A 13,728-nucleotide genomic window follows, 5' to 3' on the forward strand; every position below is an offset into this window, starting at 1 on the left:
TAAGTTAGCTTGGGAATCGCATTATACTGCTATTTTTTCCCGGATTAATTATGCAGTTCATTCACGTTTTTCAGCTGTTTTGAAACGTATGCTACCGTCTGGTCTATCTCAGCAGGATATATTACCGATATCCGCTGATTCAACTTACCTGGCTATTAAAAGGCTTAAGTCTAATTCAGTTGACACCGATGGAATATCAGTGAATAATTTAAAACCTGATTGTCCCCCTTTAATATCACATTTACAACTACTTTTTCAAATGTGTTTGTGTTGTTCTGTCGTGCCGGACAGTTCCTTGTGTGGCACAGTTACTTCTATTTTAAAAAGGGGGAAAGATCCATTTTCATGTTCATCTTATCGTCCTATCACTGTTTCTTGTACCTTAAGCAAAGTCCTTGAGTATTTACTTCTACCTTCTACAACAGATATTATAAATTTTGGAGTTAACCAGTTTGGTTTTCAGCGTGGTCTGGGATGTCAGCATGCCCATAAGGTTCTTTCTACTCTGCTTTCTGATGCTTCCGGGAAGGGCTATGATCTTTATTTTTGTTCTTTAGATCTATCTAAGGCTTTTGATTCTGTAGTTCACTCCCAAGCCCTGTTTTCTTTGCTCAAATGTGGAGTGAATGTTTCTATTGTTTCTTTATTAAAATCTTGGTATAGCCATTCTTTCCTTCATATTAAATCTTCTTCTTCTGATCCTTCTATGTTAAAGATCTCCGTAAGACAAGGTGTGAGACAAGGTGGAGTTTTATCTCCATCAATTTTCAAAATTCGTATTGCTGATATTTTTAAATAGTCTTTCCAACAACTTACCTTTTAGGTAGTTCAAATGTCTCATATCTTGTTAATGCAGACGATATTCTTCTCATTAGTAGAACTAAATCTGGGCTTTCGACTTCTGTTCGTTCTATCTCTACTGCTTTCTCGAATGTAGGTCTAACCCTTAACCCTGATAAATTCTGGTCCTTCTCCTAACCAATCTTCTAGACTTAACTGTTCTGAATTTAGCATTCCGTGCGTGACTTCTTTAAGGTGGTTGGGCATTACCCTTACTAACAATTTAGTCTCTTTTCGTAATAAAATTGTTTCTGATGCTAAGGTTAAACTTCAAGTGGGTTCTTCTAAAATTGTTGCGAACAGGGGGAAATACAACCGCAAAGCCCTTTTAAAAATTTATTCTTGCTTTTGTGATCACTTGGTTTTATATCTTTCTGCATTGTATCCTGTTTTAAAAAGAAAGATTTAAAGGCTCTCAAGTCATCTTATTTTCGTTTTCCTCCGATTTTTGTTGTATCTTCCTCCCTGGTACAAGAACAGTGATATGGTAACAAATTTCGGGGCTCCAGATTTATTAAATAAACTTAAAGTGCTACACCAGAAATTATCCGACTAGATACATTTTACTATTAACCCTTTTCATGGTCTTCTAAAATGTTTTTTACAGCAATTTAATGTGTTATCAGAAGTTGTTTTTTTCTGTGTGTTTGTTTTCTACTCCGCTGTTTCAAGTGGGTCACAAATAAATTATTATTATTATTAAAAAGAATCTTCGATATAAATTCAAAGGGGACTTTGCACCAAGGGGAGGCTTCAAGTGGCATAGTCGAAGGTCTGGCAGACACTGGCTGAAGAAAGCCGGGAAGCACGAGTCGACAGATCGAATTAATAATTGGAAATGATTCCAAGATTATTTGACAGCGGGAAGAACATTTCATCGTCTGGTAAGAGAAGTAAGAAAGAAAAAGAGAGCTGTGGCTTTCCTATTGAGGTCACTACCAGAGCTCAAAAAGTAAAACTACTTTACGCTCAAGTCTGTGTTCGCAATTTCATCAACCCAAAGTAAATACTACTGCGAAACATAATCTAGTATATTTTAGATTTGATCAAATCTTAACAGAAAATATGAATTAGGTAAACAAAACCTATGAAAGTTTCAATTTCACGAAATTTTGAGGTTTAGCTGGGTTCGAGTGTATTTTCTTTCTGAGAGTGGTGCCGCCTTTTTTAATTTCATTTTTCGTCCTTTTATCCTATCCTTAGTTTTATAAATACAGATTTAGTATTGATAAAGTTTGATTAGACTCTTCCCTTTGTTTATTTTTTTTCTCATCAGATGGCCTGCACCTGCATTTTGATGTTGTGCGGCAAAGATTGGCTGAAAGTACAAGTTGGCTATTCTCATTATGCTAATTCCAAATATATAAGTTTCATTAAGTCTAGTCTTACCGTCAAAAGCTACTATCCTGAGATAATTTGTCTGATTTTCAAAAAAAGAGGGAAAGACCTCCAGAAGTCATAGAATTCTAACGAAAATCACACCGTCAGATCCAGCGTATCAAAGAACTCTAATGTAGAGGTTTCAAGCTCTTATCTGCAAAAATGTTGAATTTTGCCAGAAGAAAGGGCAGGGACGCGTGCTTATTTCTTTGTTTTTTTCTTATGTTTTTTTTTTTTGTTTTCCCCAGGGGTGATCATATCGACCCAGCAGGCCAAGAACTTCGCAAGAGGGCTCATTCTAAGGAAAATTAAAGGTTCTGGTGCCCGTTTAAGTGACCGAAAATTGGAGGGCAACTAGGCCCCCTCCCACGCCACTTTTATTCCCAAAGTCATTCGATCAAAATTTAGAGATAGCCAATGGTTCAGCAGAGTTGAAAGGCTCAATAACTATGTCTTTGAAATAACATAATCCCCACAGCTCCTGGGGAAATGTTTTTAAGTTATAAACTTTTTTCCATTTTTACGTATAGTATTCGTTATTGGGAAGTATCCATACGTTTTTCGGGCGGGAAGGGGAGGGTGAATTTTCTGCTGGTTGGATTATGCACGGGGAGAATTCTCCTTGGAGATGGAAGTTACAAGGGGTGAACTTTTCAGGGGAAATCTTATACTGAAGAAGCTGCCAGAATTCCTCTATGAAATTTCTTTATATGTCTTGATTTCTCTTTACCGATTAAAAATTTACGCGTGGAGATGTTAAGAGTAACTGTCCGGGATAAATTTTGCCAGGAATGAACTGTCCAAAGGATATTTTCATGGGGAGGGAAATTTTCCGTGGGGGTGGAGCCAGATATCCTGGCATTATTAAAAAAAATTCAGAAATTAACTAAAAAAAACAAGTCGTAAAATTAATGTTATTGTTGTTATAACGCGTCTACTAAAACAAAACACGTTATACACTAGTATCTTCGATGATTTCCTGACAATGCTTCCAACTTAGAAGTGTCTACCACTTACATCTATCATTTATATCTCATCATTAGATAAAAAAAAAAATCAGATGAAAGTAAAGAGCGCCATTAAAACTCAAAATGAGCTGAAATCGTTCCGTATGTAAGGGTGGCTGCCAGCTCCTCAACGCGTCGGTCTTCGCCTTAAAGTTCTAAAGAGTTTTAAAAATACTTCTCATTTCAGTTTGATAGGGTAAAGGGTTTATCCAGAATTGATCAGGGTTAAGGGTTAGACCTACATTCGAGAAAGCAGTAGAGATAGAAGGAACAGAAGTCGAATGCCCAGATTTAGTTCTACTAATGAGAAGAATATCGTCTGCATAAGCAAGATATGAGACATTTGAACTACCTAAAAGGTAAGTTGTCGGAAAGACTATTTAAAATATCAGCAATACGAATTTTGAAAATTGATGGAGATAAAGAATGACTATACTAAGATATTAATAAAGAAACAATAGAAACATTCACTCCACATTTAAGCAAAGAAAACAGGGCTTAGGAGTGAACTACAGAATCAAAAGCCTTAGATAGATCTAAAGAACAAAAATAAAGATCATAGCCCTTCCCGGAAGCATCAGAAAGCAGAGTAGAAAGAACCTTATGGGCATGCTGACATCCCAGACCACGCTGAAAACCAAACTGGTTAACTCCAAAATTTATAATATCTGTTGTAGAAGGGAGAAGTAAATACTCAAGGACTTTGCTTAAGGTACAAGAAACAGTGATAGGACGATAAGATGAACATGAAAATGGATCTTTCCCCCTTTTCAAAATAGAAGTAACTGTGCCACACAAGGAACTGTCCGGCACGGCAGAACAACACAAACACATTTGAAAAAGTAGTTGTAAATGTGATATTAAAGGGGGACAATCAGGTTTTAAATAATTCACTGATATTCCATCGGTGTCAACTGAATTAGACTTAAGCCTTTTAAAAGCCAGGTAAGTTGAATCAGCGGATATCGGTAATATATCCTGCTGAGATAGACCAGACGGTAGCATACGTTTCAAAACAGCTGAAAAACGTGAATGAACTGCATAATTAATCCGGGAAAAAATAGAAGTATAATGCGATTCCCAAGCTGACTTAGAAATATAATTGCCAGAACCATCACCAATAATTTTACTAGAATTTAAAACATTCTTCCAATCACTTGGATTTGATGGAAAAACAAGACCCCAAAATTTGACTGCACAAAGGTATTTCTTATAAGCAGATTTAGTGCGATTTTTAATACTGAAAACAATACCAGAAGCAGGCCTTCCGCATTCTGACAATATACGCAACCATAACTTTGCACGGTTCTTAATCGACTTCAACTCTGAATCATTATTCCACACAGGTTGACGAGTTCACAAGGGGCAGCACAAGATTCAGCGTTTTTCAAACACGAAATAATTTGTGAATAGTACAGGTCAATATCGGCAACCACATTTTTCACAGGCACCCGCGTCTGGAGCAAATGAAACGGAAAACGAATAGAACTAAGTAGTGTAGCAAGCGTCACACTGTAAAGGACAATATTTCCACGATTCCAATTATACTTGTCGAAACACCGTGAGGGCTTAGGAATAGAGGAATACACAGGAACATCATGTAGGGAAAACGTAAATGACATCAGCATATGATCAATGTCTTGTTCATCCGTAAGGACATGCACTTCAGAAATACTGAGACTTGGCGAACAGATTACATGGTCAATATTTGATACACTTCCTGAATGATGAATGTAAGTATAGGCCTGATCCTTTGGCACAATTTTATAATCAGGAACTAAATCTAACAAGCAGTCAGTTCTGGCCGAGTTATCTAAAATACTGCAGTTCAAGTCACCAATAATCAGATTCAGAATCAGCGAATTGCTTCACAGCTGAGCATAACGAGGAGCAAGCTTTAGCGAACCGAGTCATAGAATCAATTCCATGTGCATTTTGTAGCAAATAAGTGTTAATTATAACAGTATTGCCTAACTGGATGGCAAGAAAATGATCGTTCGACATAAGCAAGTGGGATTTAGACCACTTAAACTCCGCTTCACAAAACATGCGAGTCCTCCAGAGGGCCTGCCAAAAGTTGTGCGAGCATTTATAAGAAATAACTGATGTGATGTACTTCGTTGTAGGAAAATGGAACTGGTGGAAGAGAGCAGGTGTTCTTGTAAGCAGACTATATCGTAGTAATTTATGAACTCGTCAATCACAGAGGCTTTATCCTTAGTGCCATTAATATTAAAAGAGAGTAGGGATATCGAGCGATCCATCACTTGGCAGCAGAAATCACTTTTTTAAGGACTTGGCATTTTAGGCTAAACGACACTTGCGGACCACTACAATTCGCACATTTCGCACGAAGTTTACAGGGAGAGTCTTTTGTAGAGACATGAGGCCCTATGCAAATTGCACACTTTGGATTTGAACTGGAAGAGGCGGACTGGATATGGCTTGGGGATCTACACTTGTGACAGCATCTAGGTGGGGTCAGAAGTTCAGAAACTCGAATAAGTTCATAGCCGATTCTTAGTCCTGTTTTTAGCAGCCGAGCCTTTTACAATAGATCTGTAAACTCAATCTTGACAACTGTAGAGGCACCAAGATGACTAGTTGATGCTATGCCTGGCTCACTGCAGAACTGGTCAAGATCAAAGTCAAGAGGAATTCCTTTAGCAATTCCTTGTGACAAAGTATTTTTTGTGACAATCTTAGTCGCACAAGATGTTACCGTATTTTTTATCGAAGAGTAAAAGTCATTCACTACAGACTTGTCTATATGAACAATCAGTTGGTCTTTACGCTAAAGTTTGACTCTTTCTCTCAACTCTACTTTCTAAAATAGTAAAAACTTTAGCGTAAAGAGTGGGGCGTTGATAGGCTAATAGGTGTTTTTTCTAATCTTCTCCCAATAGGATTAACGAAACTGTCGATGCAGATTGTATATTAAAGTAGATTTCCAGAAAAAAATGAGATCACACCCAAAAATTTGATTTTTATTTAATGCTGTTCAAACTTACTTCAGCTCTGCGCCAATTTGCTGCTTACGCTGCTAGGTTATAATAATTTTAACTTGTTCATGCAGTGTAGCATACATCTTTACTACTTGTGTTACAAGTAGAGGTTAATCAAACAGTTCGTGGTAACAAACTGCAAGTAAGAAGCAACCTGACTCAATAGTAACAGAAACTCTAAGAAAAAGAGTCTTGATACTAGTAGATATATTAAAAGAATCGGCTTATTATACTGATTCCAAATATATATGTCTCATTAAATTTAGTCTTAGCGACTAAAAGCTACGCACCTGAGAAAATTTGCTTGATTTTTGAAAATAGGTGAGAACATCCCCTAAAAGTCATAGAATCTTATTAAAAATCACATCATCAGATTCAGCGTATCAGAAAACCCAACTATATATGTTTCAAGTTCCTATCTTCAAAATTGTGGAATTTATATTTTTTGCCAGAAGAAAAACTACGGATACCGATGCGTGTTTATTTGCTAGTTTTTTCTTTTTTCCCCATGAGTGATCTTATTGACCCAGTGGTCCGACAGTATCGTGAGAGCGCTCATTTGAAAAAAATTGAAAGTTCTAGTGCCCTTTTTACGTGACCAGAAAGATCGGAGGACAGCTATGCCCCCTCCCCACCCCTTTTTTCCACAGAGTCTTCCGATCAAAATTTTGAGATGTCCATTTTGTTCATCATAGTTGAAAGGCCAAATAACTATGCCATTGGATACAAAATGACACCCCACAGCCTCAGGAGAAAGGTCTTTAAGTTATAAAATTCTTCCATTGTTTGTGCACATTATTTGTGATTGGGATGTATGCATGCATTTTCCGGGGCGGAGGCTTCTACTGCGAGTTTTTACACGGGGATTTTTCTATAGAGAGGAAAGTTTCCAGGGGACGAACTTGTCAGGAAAAATTTGCCAGAATTCCTCCAGCTGACCATTCACAACCAAAATCAAACTTCGCCTAAAAGCTACAAAGACCAACCAGACACCTCGGAAAATTTGATACATACCGTATCGAGTAAGACCCCACTTTGGCTAAGTAGTATCAGGTTCAAATATCCGAAAGATTCGATGTCTTTACGCAGCGATGATAGTGAAGATGTATGGAAGGTCTTCGTAGAGAATGCTCTTCCAGATGCAACTAACGTTGTTTGAATGAAGCAGCATAAGAAAAAAGACTGGATCAGCAACGAGTCCCTCACCATTGACGGTCATCCCTCATCATAGACGGGAAGCTTGCCTTTGCGGGGACGTGACAGCATATACGCAATTAAATAAAGAGCTTAACATCATGCTACACAAAGACCGTAAGATCTTTACAGACGAAAAAGCACGCGAGCTTCAAGAGCCCGTCGAAAAAAAGGACATTGGAGCCATATATAAGATCCTCTGTCAGCTCTCAGGTCAATTCACTCAAACTATGTCGTATCTCCGTAACACCAGTGGCGAAAATATTTTAGATCAATCACAGTGCCTCCGCCAGTGGGAACACCACTTCGAGAAGCTACTAAACTCAGACCCACCAGACAAAATTGAAGACCAGATTACTGCTGCTGCTGACAATGCTAAACCTGCCACTGACGGCACTGTATTTACAGCAGAAGAAATTAAAGCTGCTGTACGAAAGCTGAAGAACAACAAAACGCAGGGAGTATGTGGCCTGACATCAGAACTCCTTAAAAATGGCGATCCATTCATTACCCTCTGGCTACAAGTGCTTTTTAATACTGTGCGGCGCTCTGAAATAATCACATCTGACTGAAAGACAGGCTTATTTATGCCAGTCTACAAGAGGAAAGGAAGTAAAGCAGAATGTAATAACTATCGTGTCACAACTCTGCTCTTGGTACGCGGTAAACTCTTTGCCATGCTGCTCCTCAAGCACGCAACGAAGTACCTCCATCCCTTTGTTCGCAACCAGCAAGCTGGGTTCATGCCGGGTAGATCCACTACTGAGCAAATCTATACAATTAGACAGCTAATAGAGAAAACTCTAGAATATAAAAGGAAGGCATATGTTTTCTTCGTCATTTTCGATCCGTTTTTGACACTGTCGACAGACAGTGTGGCTGATCTTTCAATCTGCTGGTGTACCTAAGAAAATTGTCGATCTGTTCAAAGAACTATACAATAAGACCGAAAGCGCTGTCATTGTAAATGGACAGCTCTCATCACATTTTCAAATTAGAAACGGTATTCGGCAAGGCTGTGCTGCTGCCTTAACTCTTCATTTGTGCCACATCCCATGTTCTCAACAAAACACTGCTGGCACATCCGTTTGGTATCTATTTTGCTGGAAGAGTTCAGCTAGATGTTGACTTCACTGACGATGTTGCACTGGTATCCGGAAATCTCGCTTACATCAACACTGCCCTGGAAACGCTAACATATACTGCAGAAAAACTTGATTTAAATATAAACTTGAAAACCAAAATATTGCCTATGGACAAGACACCATGCAGCCGCCTGACAACTATAGAAGTGTGTGGTCAAGATGTTAGATAGTCAAGCAGTTTACCTACCTTAGTTCAATTGTCTGCTAAAATAGAAATCTACATTGCTGATGAGATATCAGCAAAGGTGGCAAAGGCGAACGCCATTTTTGACCGTCTATTGAGAACAATATTCCACCAATCCCAGATCAGCCGTCTCACGAAAGCTTGTATCTACTCTGCCTCAGTAGCAAGTGGTGCGTTGTATGACTTGGCCTTTGACTCAGTCGCAGATGATGAAGGTGGACATGCTGTCCAGACCTCCGAAAACTTGAGCACGCTAGGTGGCTCGACAGGATACGAAACATGGGTCTTCTCCGGTCCTTTAAATTACCACCCCTGTCTAAAAAGGTTTAGCCCCGCTCGCTGAGTTGGTACGGTCATTTACTTCACATGCCCAGTGAAACACCTGCCTAACTTATATTCGACTTCGATCCAACAGCAAACGAATGGAAATGCCCCAGAGATAGGACACATATGAGATTAGTGGATGTCACCCGCGATTGACTCATAGCGTGGGGCATTGACCTCAGCGAAGTTCCTACCCTCGCCTAACACATGCCACTCTGGAGACGACTAACGGTGCTGACATCTGGCTCCCTCAACGCTGGTGACACTGCCAAACAAGAGCTTTAAGTCAAGTTAGTCAAGTCTTTAAGAACGACTCCTGAAACGCAAGGGTCGTTTAATTAGAACAATAAGAATCTTCTTTAAAAGTACTAAAAGACTTTAGCGTAAAGAGCGAGGTTTTGAAGAATGGTAAACCCCCTTCATATGCGAAATAATTTCTGTTCGTTATAAGTTTTAATGTTGTTCCTTACTTTCAGTTGAAAAAACTTGTATTTTATGTAATCGCTATAAAAGCCATGTTTAAGGAGCAAAGCTCCAATATTCTCCATTTTCATCCGTTGGATAAATTCAGATTTTATTTTGAGGATAAATGTTGCATAAAAAGCTGACATCGCAAAAAGTTTAAATTTCTTTCATAAGGGGGCCACGTTTATTCATAGGAGGATCAAAATGGTTTTGTAAGATGTAGGAAAGCTTTTCAGAATGTCCGAGATAATGGAGAACGGTTAAATAGAGAACCGCCCATAGAGTAAATGAAAATTTAAAAGAAATATTAAGAAAGAGAAGGACGAATTTTTGGAACAGCATAAACACATCTAAAAAGATTCTATTTTCCTTTATCAGGTTAAGTGATACTTCAAGAAGTTCTTTTTATAGGAAAATGTGGAGCATTAAAGTAAAAGCAGGAAAGTTTTTTTAAAGTCAATTGGATCATAGTAACAATAAAACTGAAAAAAATATTAAAAAAAGAAAGTCTCTGTGATGTAACTTAAAGTAAGGAGAGACCCTAACCAATAGCAATCGAAACTCTGAAATACTTAATATTGATAATAACAGATCATACAGTTCGTGGTAACGAACTGTAGTAAGGAGCGACCCGGCTCAATAGTAAACGAAACTCTAAAAAACGGAATTTTGAAACTGAAAGATACATCAAAAGAATCAAATTTCCATACTGATTTTAAATATATAAGTTTCATCAAATTTAGTTTTTGTCATTAAAAGTTACGAGCCTGAGAAAATTTGCTTTATTTTGGAAAACAGGGGGAAACACCCCCTAAAAGTGATAGAATCTTAACGAAAATGTGGAATTTCGTATTTTTTGCCGGAAGACAAATCGCGGGTGCATGTTTATTTTTTTTTTGCCCAGGGGTCATCGTATCGACCAAATGGTCCTAGAATGTCGCAAAAGGGCTCATTCTAACGGAAATGAAAATTTCTAGTGCCCTTTTTAAGTGACCGAAAAAATTGGAGGGAACATAGGCCCCCTCCCACGCTCATTTTTTACCCAAAGTCAACGGATCAAAATTTTGAGATGGCTATTTTATTCAGCATAGTCGAAAACCATAATAACTATGTCTTTGGGGATGACTTACTCCCCCAAAGTCTGCGGGGAAGGGGCTGCAAGTTACAAAATTTGACCATTGTTTAAATAAAGTAATGGTTATTGGGAAGTGTACAGACGTTTTCAGGTTTTTTGGTTTGGGGGGGGGGGGGTTGAGGGAAGGGGGCTATGTGGGAGGATCTTTCCCTGGAGAAATATGTCATGGGGGAAGAGAAACTCAATGAAAAGGGCGCAGGATTTTCTAGCATTACTATAAAAAAACAATGACAAAATAAACATGAAAAAGTTTCTTCAATTGAAAGCAAGGAGTAGCATTAAAATTTAAAACGAAAAGAAATTATTACGCATGTGAGGGGTTCTTTTCCTCCTAAATACCTCGCTCTTTATGCTAAAGTATCTTTAGTAATTTCAAATATTTATTCTACGGCCTTTCTGATTCAGGGGTCATTCTTAAAGAGTTGGGACAAAACTTAAGCTTTAGTGTAAAAAGCGAGGTATTAACGAGGGGAAAAACCCCCTCATATAAATAATAAAAATAAGAATATAGAAGTTTGTTACGTAAGTTAATTCTTAAGTTGCTTATATTTTTTACTAATAAAAACATTCGTTAAAAATTAAAAGTTCTAGTTGCCTTTTTAAGTAACCAAAAATTTGGAGGGCAACTAAGCCTTCTTCCCCATCCCTTATTTCTCAAAATCGTCTGATCAAAACTAAGAGAAAGGCATTTAGCCAAAAAAAAAGAATTAATATTCAAATTTCATTTTAATAATTCATGTGCGGAGAGCGAAAATCAAACATGCATTAATTCAAAAACGTTCAGAAATTAAATAAAAAAAACTAGTTTTTTTTAACTGAAAGTGAGGAGCGACATTAAAACTTAAAACGAACAGAAATTATTCCGTGAATGAAACGGGCTGCTCCCTTCTTAACGCCCTGCTCTTTAAGCTAGTAAAGAGCATACGCTAGCATAGTTTTTTACTCTTTAATAAAGTAGAATTGAGATAAATAGTCAAACTTTGGCGTATAGAGCAGGGCGTTGAGAAGGGAGCAACCCCTTTCATACACGGAGTAATTTCTGTTTGTTTTAAGTTTTAATGTCGCTCCTTACTTTCAGTTAAAGAAACTAGTTTTTTTTATTACATCAAAAGACTTGGCTTTTAGGCTGATTCTAAATATATTAAAATCGTCAACTTTAATCTTACCCATCAAAAATACAAGCCTGGGAAAATTTGCCTTATTTTTAAAAGGGGGAGAACACACCCAAAAAATCAAGCAATCTGAATGAGAATCACACTATCATATTCAGCTTGAGGTTTCAAGCTCTCATCTATAAAAATGTGAAATTTTATATTTTCTGTCTGAAGAATGCGTGTTTATTTGCTTCTTTGTTTTTCTCAGGGGTAACCAAATGGGGTCAATGGTCCTAAAATATCTGGAGAGGGGTTATTCAAACGGGAGTCAAATATTCTAGTGTCGTTTTTAAGTGAACAATTGGATTGAAATTGAATTGGATTGAAAATAGCCTCCCCCCAACAAACATTTTTTTCCCTTAAAGGCATACGATCAAAATTTCGAGATAGCCATTCGATTCAGTGTAGTCGACAATTCTAATAACTATGCCTAGGGGATGAAGTGACCCACCTTAGTCCCTGGGCATAGGGCTGTAAACTATGTAATTTCTCCACTGTTAAAAGATAGCGCTTATTAGGAGAATTTTTGGAACTTTCATGGAAATTTATGGAAATCTTTTAGGGGAAGGGGAGTTTTATGAGGAAGAGGACTTTATTTATTTTGAACAGTCTTCTTTAATTTTTTGGGCGTAAAAAAAAACATAAAAAATAAACCACTATAATAATCAAGACGAGTGGTAAGAACTAATGAAAATAAAAGATATGTTATCATGTTACTTTTCGGATATCTCTGCAATTTAAGATTTTCCTTCACTAGAATGTTTTTTAATTTTTCATTTTATAAAATAAAATTATAGTATATTGTTATCAGTAAAGCGCAAATGACGCATTAGGCTTTAGCGCTGTAACAGTTATGGGAGGGGAAGCGGCAGTAGCAAAACTCATGTTTTTAGTTATTTTTGTTTCTTTTTAAGTTTGACCTGAATATTAAATTGAATTTTTACCCGTTTTTAGATTTAGTTCCTCATCTGTATCTGTTATTTTTATGTTTGATATGATCATTTATTTTAATTTCTGTTCGTTTTGAGTTACATTCTTCGTTTGACAGTAATTTCTGGTTGTTTTGAATATGAATTATTATAACACTTAATAAATAGACTTATTTTTGCTGGTTTTTAATTTTGTATTGTTTTTACTTTTCTCTGAAAAATTATCTTTTGGAAAGCTTTTGTTTAAGTTATTTTCTATTCGTTTTTAATTGCCAAAGTTTTATTATTGGTTAACATAATGAATATTAATCCAGTTTTTACGTTTCCGACATAAGAATTAAAATATTCGATTCTAGTTTATTAGTTATATAATTTGTTTTTAGATTTGTTCATAATGCCTCTGAAATTCTCTGAAAGTTTCAACCTAATAACCTCTGTTTCTGAGATATACTTACGATTTAAGAGGAAAAACGCACACAAGAAGGCAAGTAATCTAAAAAAGACATTACACCATCAAATTATGCGCATCATCCAAACATATTTTTAAGGTTTCAACCTTTCCAAGTTTCCGACCACGTATTTCTGACTTTTTGATATTCTGTTCACAAGTTTCTAACTATTTGAAAGTTCGGTTAGTGCTTTTTCTACCTTTTCAATTTTCTGTTCACCCAAACCTAGGGAGTTTTAACTAAGGTTAGTTTAGCCTAATCCATTCTTTCATGTAATATAGTCTCTAAGAATGTTGCAATTGATTATATGGGAGTTTTCTGCGGATTGTTCGCTACTCTAGGGATTCCACCCCTGTTCCTTTTCCTTTTCAGACCAATAACCTTTTTTCTTTTCCGTAATTACATGTGCTTCGATTTACTTATAGTATAATTTTCAATGATAAATTAAAATCTCGTTGGTAAGGTAGTTTGCAATAAGTAAAAGTTTTGGTTAAAAATCTATTTTTGTTCGGCTGAT

General features: G+C 36.9%; 2 protein-coding genes across 5 annotated transcripts in view; one reads left to right on the forward strand and one right to left on the reverse strand.

Annotated features, from left to right (window-relative positions):
- The window catches only part of LOC136032096 (uncharacterized), a 438,713-nt gene that overhangs the window by 129,943 nt on the left and 295,042 nt on the right, over nucleotides 1–13,728 (reverse strand). The window lies entirely within an intron of this gene.
- Nucleotides 1–13,728, forward strand: part of LOC136032099 (uncharacterized) — a 70,764-nt gene that overhangs the window by 10,493 nt on the left and 46,543 nt on the right. The gene's annotated exons all lie outside the window — the stretch shown is intronic.

The sequence above is a fragment of the Artemia franciscana genome, chromosome 10 (genome assembly GCF_032884065.1).
Source record: "Artemia franciscana chromosome 10, ASM3288406v1, whole genome shotgun sequence".
NCBI lineage: Eukaryota > Metazoa > Arthropoda > Branchiopoda > Anostraca > Artemiidae > Artemia > Artemia franciscana.